The sequence below is a fragment of the Hippopotamus amphibius genome, chromosome 3 (assembly GCF_030028045.1).
Source record: "Hippopotamus amphibius kiboko isolate mHipAmp2 chromosome 3, mHipAmp2.hap2, whole genome shotgun sequence".
NCBI lineage: Eukaryota > Metazoa > Chordata > Mammalia > Artiodactyla > Hippopotamidae > Hippopotamus > Hippopotamus amphibius.
Window position 1 is genome coordinate 23947559 of NC_080188.1, and position 11965 is coordinate 23959523.

An 11965-nucleotide genomic window follows, 5' to 3' on the forward strand; every position below is an offset into this window, starting at 1 on the left:
GCATAATTTCCACTTAACCTCCACACCCGTGTTGCTCTTTCAATTTTCACGACCAACTAACTGTTTTCTCTTTTGAGTAATGTTCTGTCTATAATCCTGACTGGTTTTACTGACTTTTATTTATAAATTGTAATCTATCCTGTATTTTTTCCTTTTGTCACATAAAAACTGTGAATCCAGGACAAAACAAATATTTCAAGAGATAATTTTTCCACAAGTCACTTTTTTAGATAACTAGAATGAGATATGTTGATTGAAAATGTTCTCCAAAAGACAAACCATTTTAATGAGATATTCCTCACCTAGCAGTCAGTTGTACTTCTTTAGTGTACTCAGGGATATAGCTAATGTCAGATTAATACACATATTTTTCTTTGTAGAAATTTTAATGTGTATCTATATATCTTCTCAACATATGTGTATCTCAATATTTAGTAGATGAGTAAACTGAAACTCAGAAATCTTACGTATACTGCCCAAATAATCAGCAAAAAATGACAAAATAGCAATTCCAGACAGATTTACTATCTCAATAGTTTGCACACACTTCACTGTATATATATTTAAAGTTTGTGCACAGAGACTCTTAGTGCCTCATTTTTAGAGGTTAAAATATTAGTAAGTCTTCCATTTTGGTATGATAAAAAGTCCTGAGTTTCTAAATATTTGTAAAAAGGAGCAACTACTCTTGGAGAGAAAAATAGCAGGCACGTATTTCACTTATCAGTGCTTTACAATAAAATAATTGGATAGCAAAGAGAAATATAACAGGTCACCTCAGAAAAGGACAGCATTTACAAGAGACCATGGCATGATAAGAACAATCATGAGCTGGCAACTGTTGCTATCCATCATATTGGGAATACAAATAAGGATGAGATTTGGAAAAACAATATGTGCAGGTTGCTAAAGCTTTTCATTGGGATTTTCTCAGGAAGTATTTTTTTCTCATTAAAAGTAATTTAACAAATAACATCACAGGTAGGACAAATGCAAATGACTCAGGTCTAGCAACAGAGGACAGATATCATTTCTGAAATCAAATGGAAATCTCGCGAGCATTATGAAAGTAACCGGAGCAGCTGCCTTTGAATTTTGCCAAAAAAGACAGATGCTCTTGGAACAGCCCCTTTCACTGCTGGTGGCTGAAACCCAGTAGGGTACTACTGTAATGTTATGCCACTCACATTTTATTATTTTACTCATAGCCACATTTTACTCAAAATCTTGAAACTTTCATGGAAATAAAATGTCATGTGTTTACATTAGACTTTCACTGGCAGCTCCATCCTATGTGAAATATTCTAGCCTAAGTAGAATTTGACCCTGGTCTTGCTGAAAACATTCCCTCCTTAGTTATCTAAATGTCAATTCCTTAAAATTTAGCACTAATATTTTAAAATACAAAGGTCTCAGTTTTACATTTGTAAAAGAAAATTATTCAAACTGAAACTAAGCAGGACCCTGTGGTGCCTTCTTGGGGAAAGACCATCTCCCCTCCACCTCAGGTCCTCTGGCTCTTGTTTGCAGAAAGTTTTAGACTCCTCTTGCCTTCCATGATTTACAAAGAGCAAATTTAATCAACCAAGTGAGAAAAGGCAAAAATAAAGGAAAGCAATCAAGCAAGACAAAATAATAAGAGTTTGGCCATAATACAAAGTCAAGGACTTTTAGTTCCTTCTCAAGGGCTACAGGTAGTATTTTGAGCTATATCCTTGAGTTGTTTTGCTGATACTAAAAACCCCATCAGGTGGAGGAAATTAACTGCATGCTGACCACCAGCACAAAGACCCCAGGACAGGTAGAACCAGAAGGTTGATGTCTGAGATTCCTGAAATATCACCTTGTTACCTCACCATTGACCAATCAGAGAACTGTACATGAGCCGATCATGCATCCTAAAACCCCTCCCTCACACTGTCTTTAAAAAATTCTTCCCTGAAAGCCATCAGGGAGTTCAGGTCTTTCGGGCACAAACTGCCCATTCTCCTTGTTTGGTGCCCTGTAATCAACACTGTACTTTGCTTCACCACAACCTGGTGTCAGTAGATTGGCTTTGTTGTGAGTCTGGTGAGCAGGCCCAAGTTTGATTTGGTAACAAAGCCTGTAGTCGCTAGCCCTAAGAAGTTTTTTACAAGTAACATTGTAAAACTATGTCAGAAATATTGAGTAGGAAGTTGTATCTATCAGGGACAAATATTAAATCCTATGTTTCCCAGGTGCAGTGTGCATCAACTGTCACTCCTTCAAATTAGGACTAATTGCTTCCTAATCCTTAGGGAAAAACTCTAAATCATATTGTTTTAATCAGCAGCCCAGAAAGATTTAAACAGAGGGAAATTTTACCCAGCTTTCTAAATTGTGTTTATAAAATGCATTCATAGGTTTTGTGGGTTAATTATTGTTATTTTAAGGTGCTGTGAATTTGAAAGAATCATAAAAAGTACAGGATTCTAAATCCATAATTTAGGAAATTTAGAGTAATTCACAGTTTCTTGATTATAACAAGAGTGCATAAGCCAACAGAATAAAAAAATTAAACAAAAAAATTGGCTTATTTGACCCTGAAGTTTATTCAGATTATCATATGTGTTGCCCTGAAATTAGTAGCCTTAAGAATGAGAAATATAGTGTTATGATTAAGATCAAGGGTTTGGAACCAGAGTTCTAGGCCCAACATGTCTGCAGTACAATAATTCAGTGATCTTTGGCAAGTTATTTAAATTCTCTGTATCTCCATTCATCTGCAAATCATACATAATATTTGTATGCATATCATACATAGGGTTATAGTGAAGATCAAATGATTTTAAGTACTTGGAAATTATCTAGTATATATCAAATGCCCCATTTTTTTTTCAGTCAATTTCAAACTACATGACTATATCTTTTTATGTGTAGAGATTCCTCAAAAATTAAACTAGGATTATCATATGATCCAGAAATCCTACTTCTGCGTATATATCCAAAGAAAATGAGACAGGTCATAAAGAGCTATCTGCATACCCAAGTTCACTGCATCAATATCCACAATAGTTAAGATATGGAAACAACCTAAGTGCCCATCAATGGATGAATGGATAAAGAAGATATGGTGTGTGTGTGTGTGTATATATATATATACACACACACACACAATGGAATACTATTAAGCTATAAAAAGGACATCCTGCTTTTTGTACAACATGGATGAACCTTGAGGACATTATGTTAAGTGAAATAAATCAGACAGAGAAAGAAGATACCATACAGTATCACTTATACATGAAATCAAAAAAAATCTGGACCTGTAGAAACAGAGAGTAGATTGATAGTTGCCAGGGGTTGGGGAATGGGGAAAATGGGAGATGTTATTCAAAGGGCACAAACTTCCAATTATAAGTCCTGGGTATCTATGTACAGCATGGTGATTATAAAAAATAACACTGTATTATATATTTGAAAGTAGCTAAAAGAGAAGATCCAAATGTTCCCACCACAAAAAGAAATGGTAATTATGAGAAAAAACTGAGATGTTAACTAATGCTATGATGGTAATCATTTTGTAATATATATGTGTATCAACATGATGTACACCTTAAACTTACACAATGTTTTATATATAGATAATACAAGTCAATTATATTTCAATAAAGCTGGAAAAAAATACAAATTCTTGGAAAGTGTTATTTTCTCCATCTCTTATATGCTTTTCTACTAAAAATATGCTTAGGTTCTCAACTATTGAGACTGACTGGGACAGATAATAAAAGGTACGATATGAGCCATGCATAAGATGCACTGAATTGAGAGCAGATGAAGTGGGTTCAGTTCTGACTTCTACCACTCATAAGCCCTGGTCCTTTAGGCTCATAATATCATTTGTAGAACTGAAAAAGGAGAGTAAGTAGGTAAGTTTGTGATATGTTCAGTATAGATGTGAAAGTATAAAGGTGATTACTACTGATGAAATTCATAATACAGTGCCTCTTCTATTCTAAAATATAAAGATATTTTTAAAACATAACAAAGAAATATACATGAGAATTCATTATCTTATATTCATATTATGGTGACATTTGTACAATTTATTCCTGTTTTTTTCCACATAATATTATGAACTGGTTTAATTATTTAACCATTTAAAACTAAGAAAAAAGAAGAGCACTAAAAACATGGAAACAGATGACAGCAATTTGAACTCACTATATACATCAAAGCTGTAAGTTAGGAAAATTTGTTCTTGACACATACAGTCACAAAATAAATTTATGGCACATAATACGTACTTAAAAGTAAAATGTGAAAATTTAAATGTGGATAAACTCTTAGAGGGAAGACTTATAGGTCATGATATCTATCTTCACTGATTGAAGGTTTAAGGCATGCATTAAAAAAGAAACCATTTCTCCAAGTAGTTTGTGTAGTTTGTATTTATATCTCATTACAGCCATTAAGATTAGTTGACTTTCAATAAAATAAGGCATAAAAGAAAAAAAATATGCCAGGGATCAGATCAAGCTGGCAGAGGAGCAGGACATGGAGCTTACCTTCTCTCACAAATACATCAAAAATATATATACATGTGGAACAATTCTCATAGAACTTCTAAGGAATGCTGGCAGAAGACCTCAGACTTCCAAAAGGGCAAGAAAATCTCCACATAACTGAGTAGGACAAAAGAGAAAAGAAAAAGAAAAAAAAAGAGAAGGAAATCAGGACAGGACTTGTGCCCCTGGGAGGGAATTGTGAAAGAGGAACCCACATACTGGGAAGTCCTCTCACTGGAAGAAAGATCAGCCAGGACAGAGGGGGAGCTTCGAAGCCTTAGAGAAGAGCGCAGCAACCAACCTGCACAGATGGTCGGGTGCCACAGTCCTGTACTCCCCAGCCTGAGGTGCTCCCCAACCTGAAACGTTCCTGTGTTGTGGTGGGCGGGGCTAGTGCCGGGGCTCAGGCTTTGGAGGTCAGACCTGGGGAGACACAGGGGCTGGCTATGTGGAGACAGCCTGAGGGACCTGGGGTGTGGTGTGCCACAACCAAGGGAGTACGGGAAGAAGCCTTGGCCCACCAGAGAGGCAAGGTGCCATTGCTGGGCTGTGTGCAAGGAGAGGGGCAGGACCACCACAGGAGCTTCTTTCTCTGCATGTGTGCACTCTCAGGTGGCAAGAGACTGCCTACAAGAGCTCCAGGAGCAGGTGAGAGCTGCCGCTGCCATCTCAGACTCCAAGTGTCCCATGAGCTGGTGCCAGTCTCTGCCCCCACCTTCCTGGGAGCCTGTACAAGCCACATACCTGCACACCCCCTACTCAAGGCAATAATGGCCAGTGCATGCTAAGGGAAGAGATAGTAAGCATCTAAACTAAAAGCAGCCCTTGCACCAAAAAAAATATTAAACCCACATAAGCTACACTGGGACACTCCCGCATAAATAGCCCTCCAAGACTATAGATGATAACTGTTTCTCCTAAACTCACAAAGTAAAAGAAATATAAGTAAAATAAAGAAGAAGAGGAATCACTTCCAATTAAAAAATGAAGAGAATCCCCCTGAAGGAACAAACAATGCAAAAGACCTCTTCAAGTGTAAAAGAAACTGAGTTCAAAAGGAAGGTAAAGAAAATATGGAATGAATTAAGAAAAGCTATCAAAAGAAATGCAGATTGCTGTAAAAAGGAACTAGAAATTATAAGAAGGAGCTAAGAAAAACTAGAAAATTCATTTGCCTAGATGAAAGCTGAGATAAAGGCAATGAAGAGCAGAATAAATCATGCAGAAGAAAGAATAGGTGATCTGGAAGGTAGACTAATGGAAATTACACAATCAGAATAGCAGAAAGACAAATGAAGAAAAATGAAAGCAATATAAGAGACCTATGGGATAATATAAAGCATGCCGATCTACGCATAAAAGGATTCCAGAAGAGAAGATAGAGGAAAGGGGATTGAAAATATATTTGAAGAAACTATGGCTGAAAATTTCCCAAAACTAAAGGAAACATATATCCAGATACAAGAAGTGCAGAGGGTCCCAAACAAAATGAACTCAAACAGACCTACACCAAGACATATAATAAAAATGGCAAAAGTTAAAGAGAAGATTCTAAAGGCAGCAAGACAAAAACCAAGAATTAATTACAAAGGAACCCCCATAAGGCTATCAGCTGATTTCTCTACAAAAACACTGCAGGCCGGAAGGGAGTGGCAAAATATGTTTAAAGTCTTGAAAGGAAAAAAACCTGCAAACCTAGAATATACTACCTAGCAAGACTGTCATTTAGAATAGGAGGAGAAATAAAGAATTTCTCAGGCAAGTAAAACTAAAAGTATGCAGCAATACAAAACCTATCCTAAAAGGAATATTGCAAGGTCTTCTTAAATAGAAAAGAAGCAAGAAGATATACGAAAGAGGAAATCACAGTTAGAAAGTAAATCAGTTAAATAAGCCAATACACAGATTAAAAAAAAGAAGTAAAAATTATTTGTGAAAGCTATGAAAAACACAAGAAACAGCAAAAATATAAACATGAAGATAGAAAAGGTCAACAAAATCAAAGTGTGGGGAAGAGGAATAACAAAATGTAGATTCTTTTTTTTTTTTTTTAAGAATGTGTTTGAGCCTATATGACTATCAGTCTAAAGCAAGCAGAAACTGGAAGGGTTAACATACATGTAAAAAAGGGTCACCACAAATCAAAAATAGACATTAGACTCACAAATCCAAAAAGAAGAGAACATAAGCATCAAATAAAAGGAAATCATCAAGCCACAAAAACAAAAACAAAGGAACAAAGAAGAAACATAAAATCAACTGGAAAACAAGGTTTAAAAAGGCAGTAAATATAGATGTATCAATAATTACTTTAAATGTCAATGGACTGAATTCTCCAATCAAAAGACACAGAGTGGCTTCACAAGAGGGCAGACAGCAGTATCAAGCAGTATCAGCAGTATTTCGTTCTGTGGAACTGAAAACCACAGCCACAGAGAGACAGAGAAAATGAAAAAGCAGAGGACTTTGTACCAGATGAAGGGACAGGATAAAATCCCAGAAAAACAACTAAATGAAGAGGTGATAGGCACCCTTACAGAAAAAGAATTCAGAATAATGATGGTGAAGATGATCCAGGACTTTGAAAAAAGACTGGATGCAAAGACTGAAAAGTTTACCAAAGTCCTAGAAGAATGAAACAGCAAACAAACAGAGATATGCAACACAATAACTGAAAGGAAAAATACACTAGAAAGAACCAATAGCAGATTAACTGAGGCAGAAGGGCGAATAAGTGACCTGGAAGACAGAATGGTGATAATCACTGATGTGGAAAAGAATAAGGAAAAAAGAATGAAAAGAACTGAAGACAGCCTAAGAGACCTCTGGGACAATGTTAAACGCACCAACACTCTCATTATAGGGGTCCCAGAATGAGAAGAGAGAGAGAAAGGACCTGAGAAAATACTGGAAGAAATTATAGTTGAAAACTTCCCTAACATGGGAAAGGAACTAGCTACCCAAGTCCAGGAAGCACAGAGAGTCCCAAGCAGTATAAACCCAAGGAGAGACATGCCAAGACATATAGTAGTCAAACTGACAAAAATTAAAGACAGAGAAAAGTTATTAAAAGCAACAAGGGAAAAATGACAAATAACATACAAGGGAACTCCCATAAGGGTAACAGCTGATTTCTCAGCAGAAACTCTGCAAGCCACAAGGGAGTGGCATGATATAGTTAAAGTGATGAAAGGGAGGAATCTACAACCAAGAATACTCTACCCAGCAAGGATCTCATCCAGATTCGACGGAGAAATCAAAAGCTTTACAGACAAGCAACAGCTTAGAGAATTCAGCACCACCAAACCAGCCCTACAACAAATGCTAAAGGAACTTCTCTAAGTGGGAAACCTAAGAGAAGAAAATGACCTACAAAAACAAAAACAAAACAAGAAAATAGTACTAGGAACATACGTATCGATAATTACCTTGAATGTAAATGGACTAAATGCACCAATCAAAAGACAGACTGGCTGAATGGATATAAAAACAAGACCCATATATATGCTGTCTACAAGAGACCCACTTCAGACCTAGGCACACACACAGACTGAAAGTGAGTGGACGTTAAAAGATATTCCATGCAAATGGAAATCAAAAGAAAGCTGGAGTAGCAATACTCATATCAGATCAAATAGACTTTAAAATAAAAAATGTTACAGGAGACAAGAAAGGACACTACATAAAGATCAAGGGATCTATCCAAGAAGAGGAGATAACAATTATAAATATATATGCACCCAATATAGGAGCACCTCAATACATAAGACAAATGCTAACAACTATGAAAGAGGAAATGCAAGGCAGAAATAGAGACACAGATGTAGAGAACAAACATATGGACACCAAGTGGGGAAAGCGGGGAGGGTTGGGGGGGGGATGAATTGGGAGGTTGGGATACCAAATTGCACACTCTAAATATACGCTGTTTATTGTCTGTTAACTGTATCTCAATAAAAGTTCTTTAAAAAAAGGCATTTATTATGTTCATCCTAAATGCAATACAATTTCATCCCTATCCAATTTTTGCTTAATAGCATCAACGAGTGTTTATTTTAAAACCTTCTACCAGTCTACTACACAGGACCTTAGCCAAAAGGCCAAGAAGTGATCTACCAGTCTACTGTCTAATTAAGTTCAATCAGTTCTGAAACATCTACTGACCCAGCCCTTTAAATGTTACATACAAACATTACATTTCAGAACTGTTTCCTAATAGAAAGTATAACGTTGTCCCTCCTTGTTTTAAGTCTAAATAACATACACTTTTTGCTTTAGTGAATGTTAATGATACTTACTGATCATGAACTATGTGCCACAGAACAAATACAAGTGAATCAGTTGAAGATAACACTATCTGAAACATCACAAAATTATTTATCCTGAATATATGGATTAAAAGCAGATATGGAAATACTACCTCTAGTAACTACTTATTGTTACATAATAAATTACTCCAAAAAATTAGTGGCTTAAAACAACAAGCAATTATTATCTCATAGCTTTTCTGGGTTAGTAATCTGGGCACATGTTAGTTCTGCCTCAAGGTCTCTCACAAGTCTGCTTATCTGAAGTTTCGCCTACAAGCGGAATTGTTGGCAGAACTTAGGGCCTCATGGGTGCTGGCCAGCAACATCGGTTCCTTGCCATGCTCTCCACAGAGCATCTCACATATTAACTGGCTTCTATCAAAGTAAGAAAGTGAAAGAAGGGAGAGCAAGACAGAAGTCAGAGTACTTTGAAACCTAATCCCAGAAATAATATTTCATCACTTGCTTTGTTCATTAGAAGTGAATGAAGTGCATCACTAGGATCAGCCCACACACAAGGGGAAGAGGATTGACAAGAACTTGAAAAACAGGGGGTGGGGATTATTTGGGACCATCTTAGAGGTTGCCTATCACAGAACTGTGACAGACAAAAGACTAGTACTGTAAAGTTTTGAGTTTCATTTCATGAACATTTTTAGATTAAAAGGTAGACATTTTAGAAAATTAGGATTCTAGCCAATTTTCTATTTTGCTGCAATTTGAAATATATGAAATGATGCCCTCTTAATGCTTTTCCTCTTGATTAGAAACATAATCACTTGGGCTCCAGTGATTTCCCACAACGGCATGTTTCATGTAATTATTCTATAATTACATAAAAGTAGTGAAATCTAATAGAAATAGAGCCAGAACTACAGATTATGAGTAATGCAGAAGTTAATATTTTATAGCTACTTTATAGATTCCCATCTGTTTGGTCTCTTTAGTATTGTTAATCTGTTGACTTTGCTTATTATTTAAATCTTAAAGTAAAAATTTATGCTATAATAAGTAAGTTCTACTAAATTGTCAAGTTATAGTTGTCTTCCTGAGCTCAGGCAGTATTTTAGATAGCTTTTACTGATTTGAGGATATTTAATATCTATTTACACATAGAAGACAAAATTGTATTTATTGCTATATGAACGTAGCCCAAAATCTTCCTTCATTTGGGAAAAACATAATTCCTATGGCCATGCCAAAGGAAAAGCCCCTCATGTCATCCCTGCCCAAATTGTTACCCTTTTTATGAAACTATACTTGGTCACAGAACTTAAAATACATAATACATGAATATTTCTAATGCATAATATTCTTTTTATTTTTAAGTCAAAATTTTGCCTTGTTTGTGTTATAAAAAAGTTAATGAGGGGCTTCCCTGGTGGTGCAGTGGTTAAGAATCTGCCAGCCAATGCAGGGGACACTGGTTCAATTCCCTGGTCCGGGAAGATCCCACATGCCGCAAAGCAACTAAGCCCGGATGCCACAATACTGAGCCTGCACTCTAGAGCTTGTGAGCCACAACTACTGAGCCCATGTGCTGCAACTGCTGAAGCCCGCACACCTATAGCTGGTGTTCCGCAATAAGAGAAGCCACCACAATGAGAAATCCTCACACTGCAACGAAGAACATCCCCTGCTTGCCACAACTAGAGAAAGCCCATGCGCAGCAAAAAAGACCCAATATAAATAAGCCTCTGGATTTTGATAATGTATTTTGTCCTGAGCACCTGGATGAAGACTAGAGAAATTTACTGAGACGACTAAGTCTACACACAGAACAGGCTAGGGCCACAGGTTGGAAAAGATCAGAGAATGACTTAAATGTGGTGAATATGAGAAGTTTACTGGATAGGAACTAGAGATACTGAATAGGAAACGGAACATGAGCTTGAATTTAAGGAAAATAAATATAGGCAATTATTTCCACACAAATAAATGTAAAGCCATTAGACCTGATAGAATAATTTTTAGTATTACTACATGTATATATGGTAGCAAAGGGCTCATAGCCTGACACACACAGAAGCCAATACTATCGTACTGGCTTTCAAGAAAAGGAAAAGTCTTATTGCAAAGTTCACTGGCAGGAAGATGGGAGGCAGGGCTCAAATCCATTTCCACTGTGGCAAGTAAGGTGGATATTTAAGGGTTAGGGTTTTGGAGTAGTGAAGAAAGGAGGAGAGCAGTTGGTTACAAAGTTCAAGGAATGCTGCTGACCTCTTATATGCAGGTACAAGCAGGTGTCATGCCTCTTCATAGGTCACGTGCAAATTTTGAGGGGAAGTTGGTATTAAACATGTGGGAGATTTGGGGCTGTGACATCAAAAGGTCACCTATAGACAAGCAAATCTATTCTGCACAGACTTGGCTCCGACACATTGATTCCATCCCCAGTTTCAGCCAGTTTTGTTGTATTACAAGTGGAGGGGTTTTTAACCAGCTATTCCCTTATTTGCTGTTCTGTAAGACAAGCTCAAAGATTTCTATAAGTCACCAGTTTCTGCTGACATTATGGGGCACAGTTTCAGAATGGATTTTTTTTAACCCTGTGGGCGTGGTTTCACATAGAAGATTGAGAAACAAACAAACCAAGAGAAAAGATTAATATTGTTAAGAGGACTGAGAGTGGCGTCTGAGAAGCCAAGCTAAGGATGTGCTTCAAGAATGAGCAATCCTATCATTTGCTACATCCAGGTAAATAAGATGAAAACTGAAACTTGACCTTGAATATAGTGATATGTCATTGTTGACACTAACAAAGTATATTTCATTGGTCTGATGGGGTCAAAATTCTTATTGGAATGGGATCAAGGCAAAATGAGAGAAGACAAAATAGTTACAATAGTATAGGTAAATGTGTTTAGGACTTTTAGTGTAAAGGGATAATAAAAAAAGAAAAGAGTGGTACTTATAGTGATGTATTTGGTTAAGAGGATTTATAGAAAATGTCCCTTTATATTCAGCAAGATGAAGGACATTTGCTACTGTGACAGACTTTTTTTAGTTCTGTCGTAGTGATTAATGTGTAAATATAACAGATTCTTCTGAAATAATAAGAGTGGAAGAAAGATAGCAAGCTTAGAAAACTCTCGAGGAATATTTGTGAGTAAATCTATGAACTAT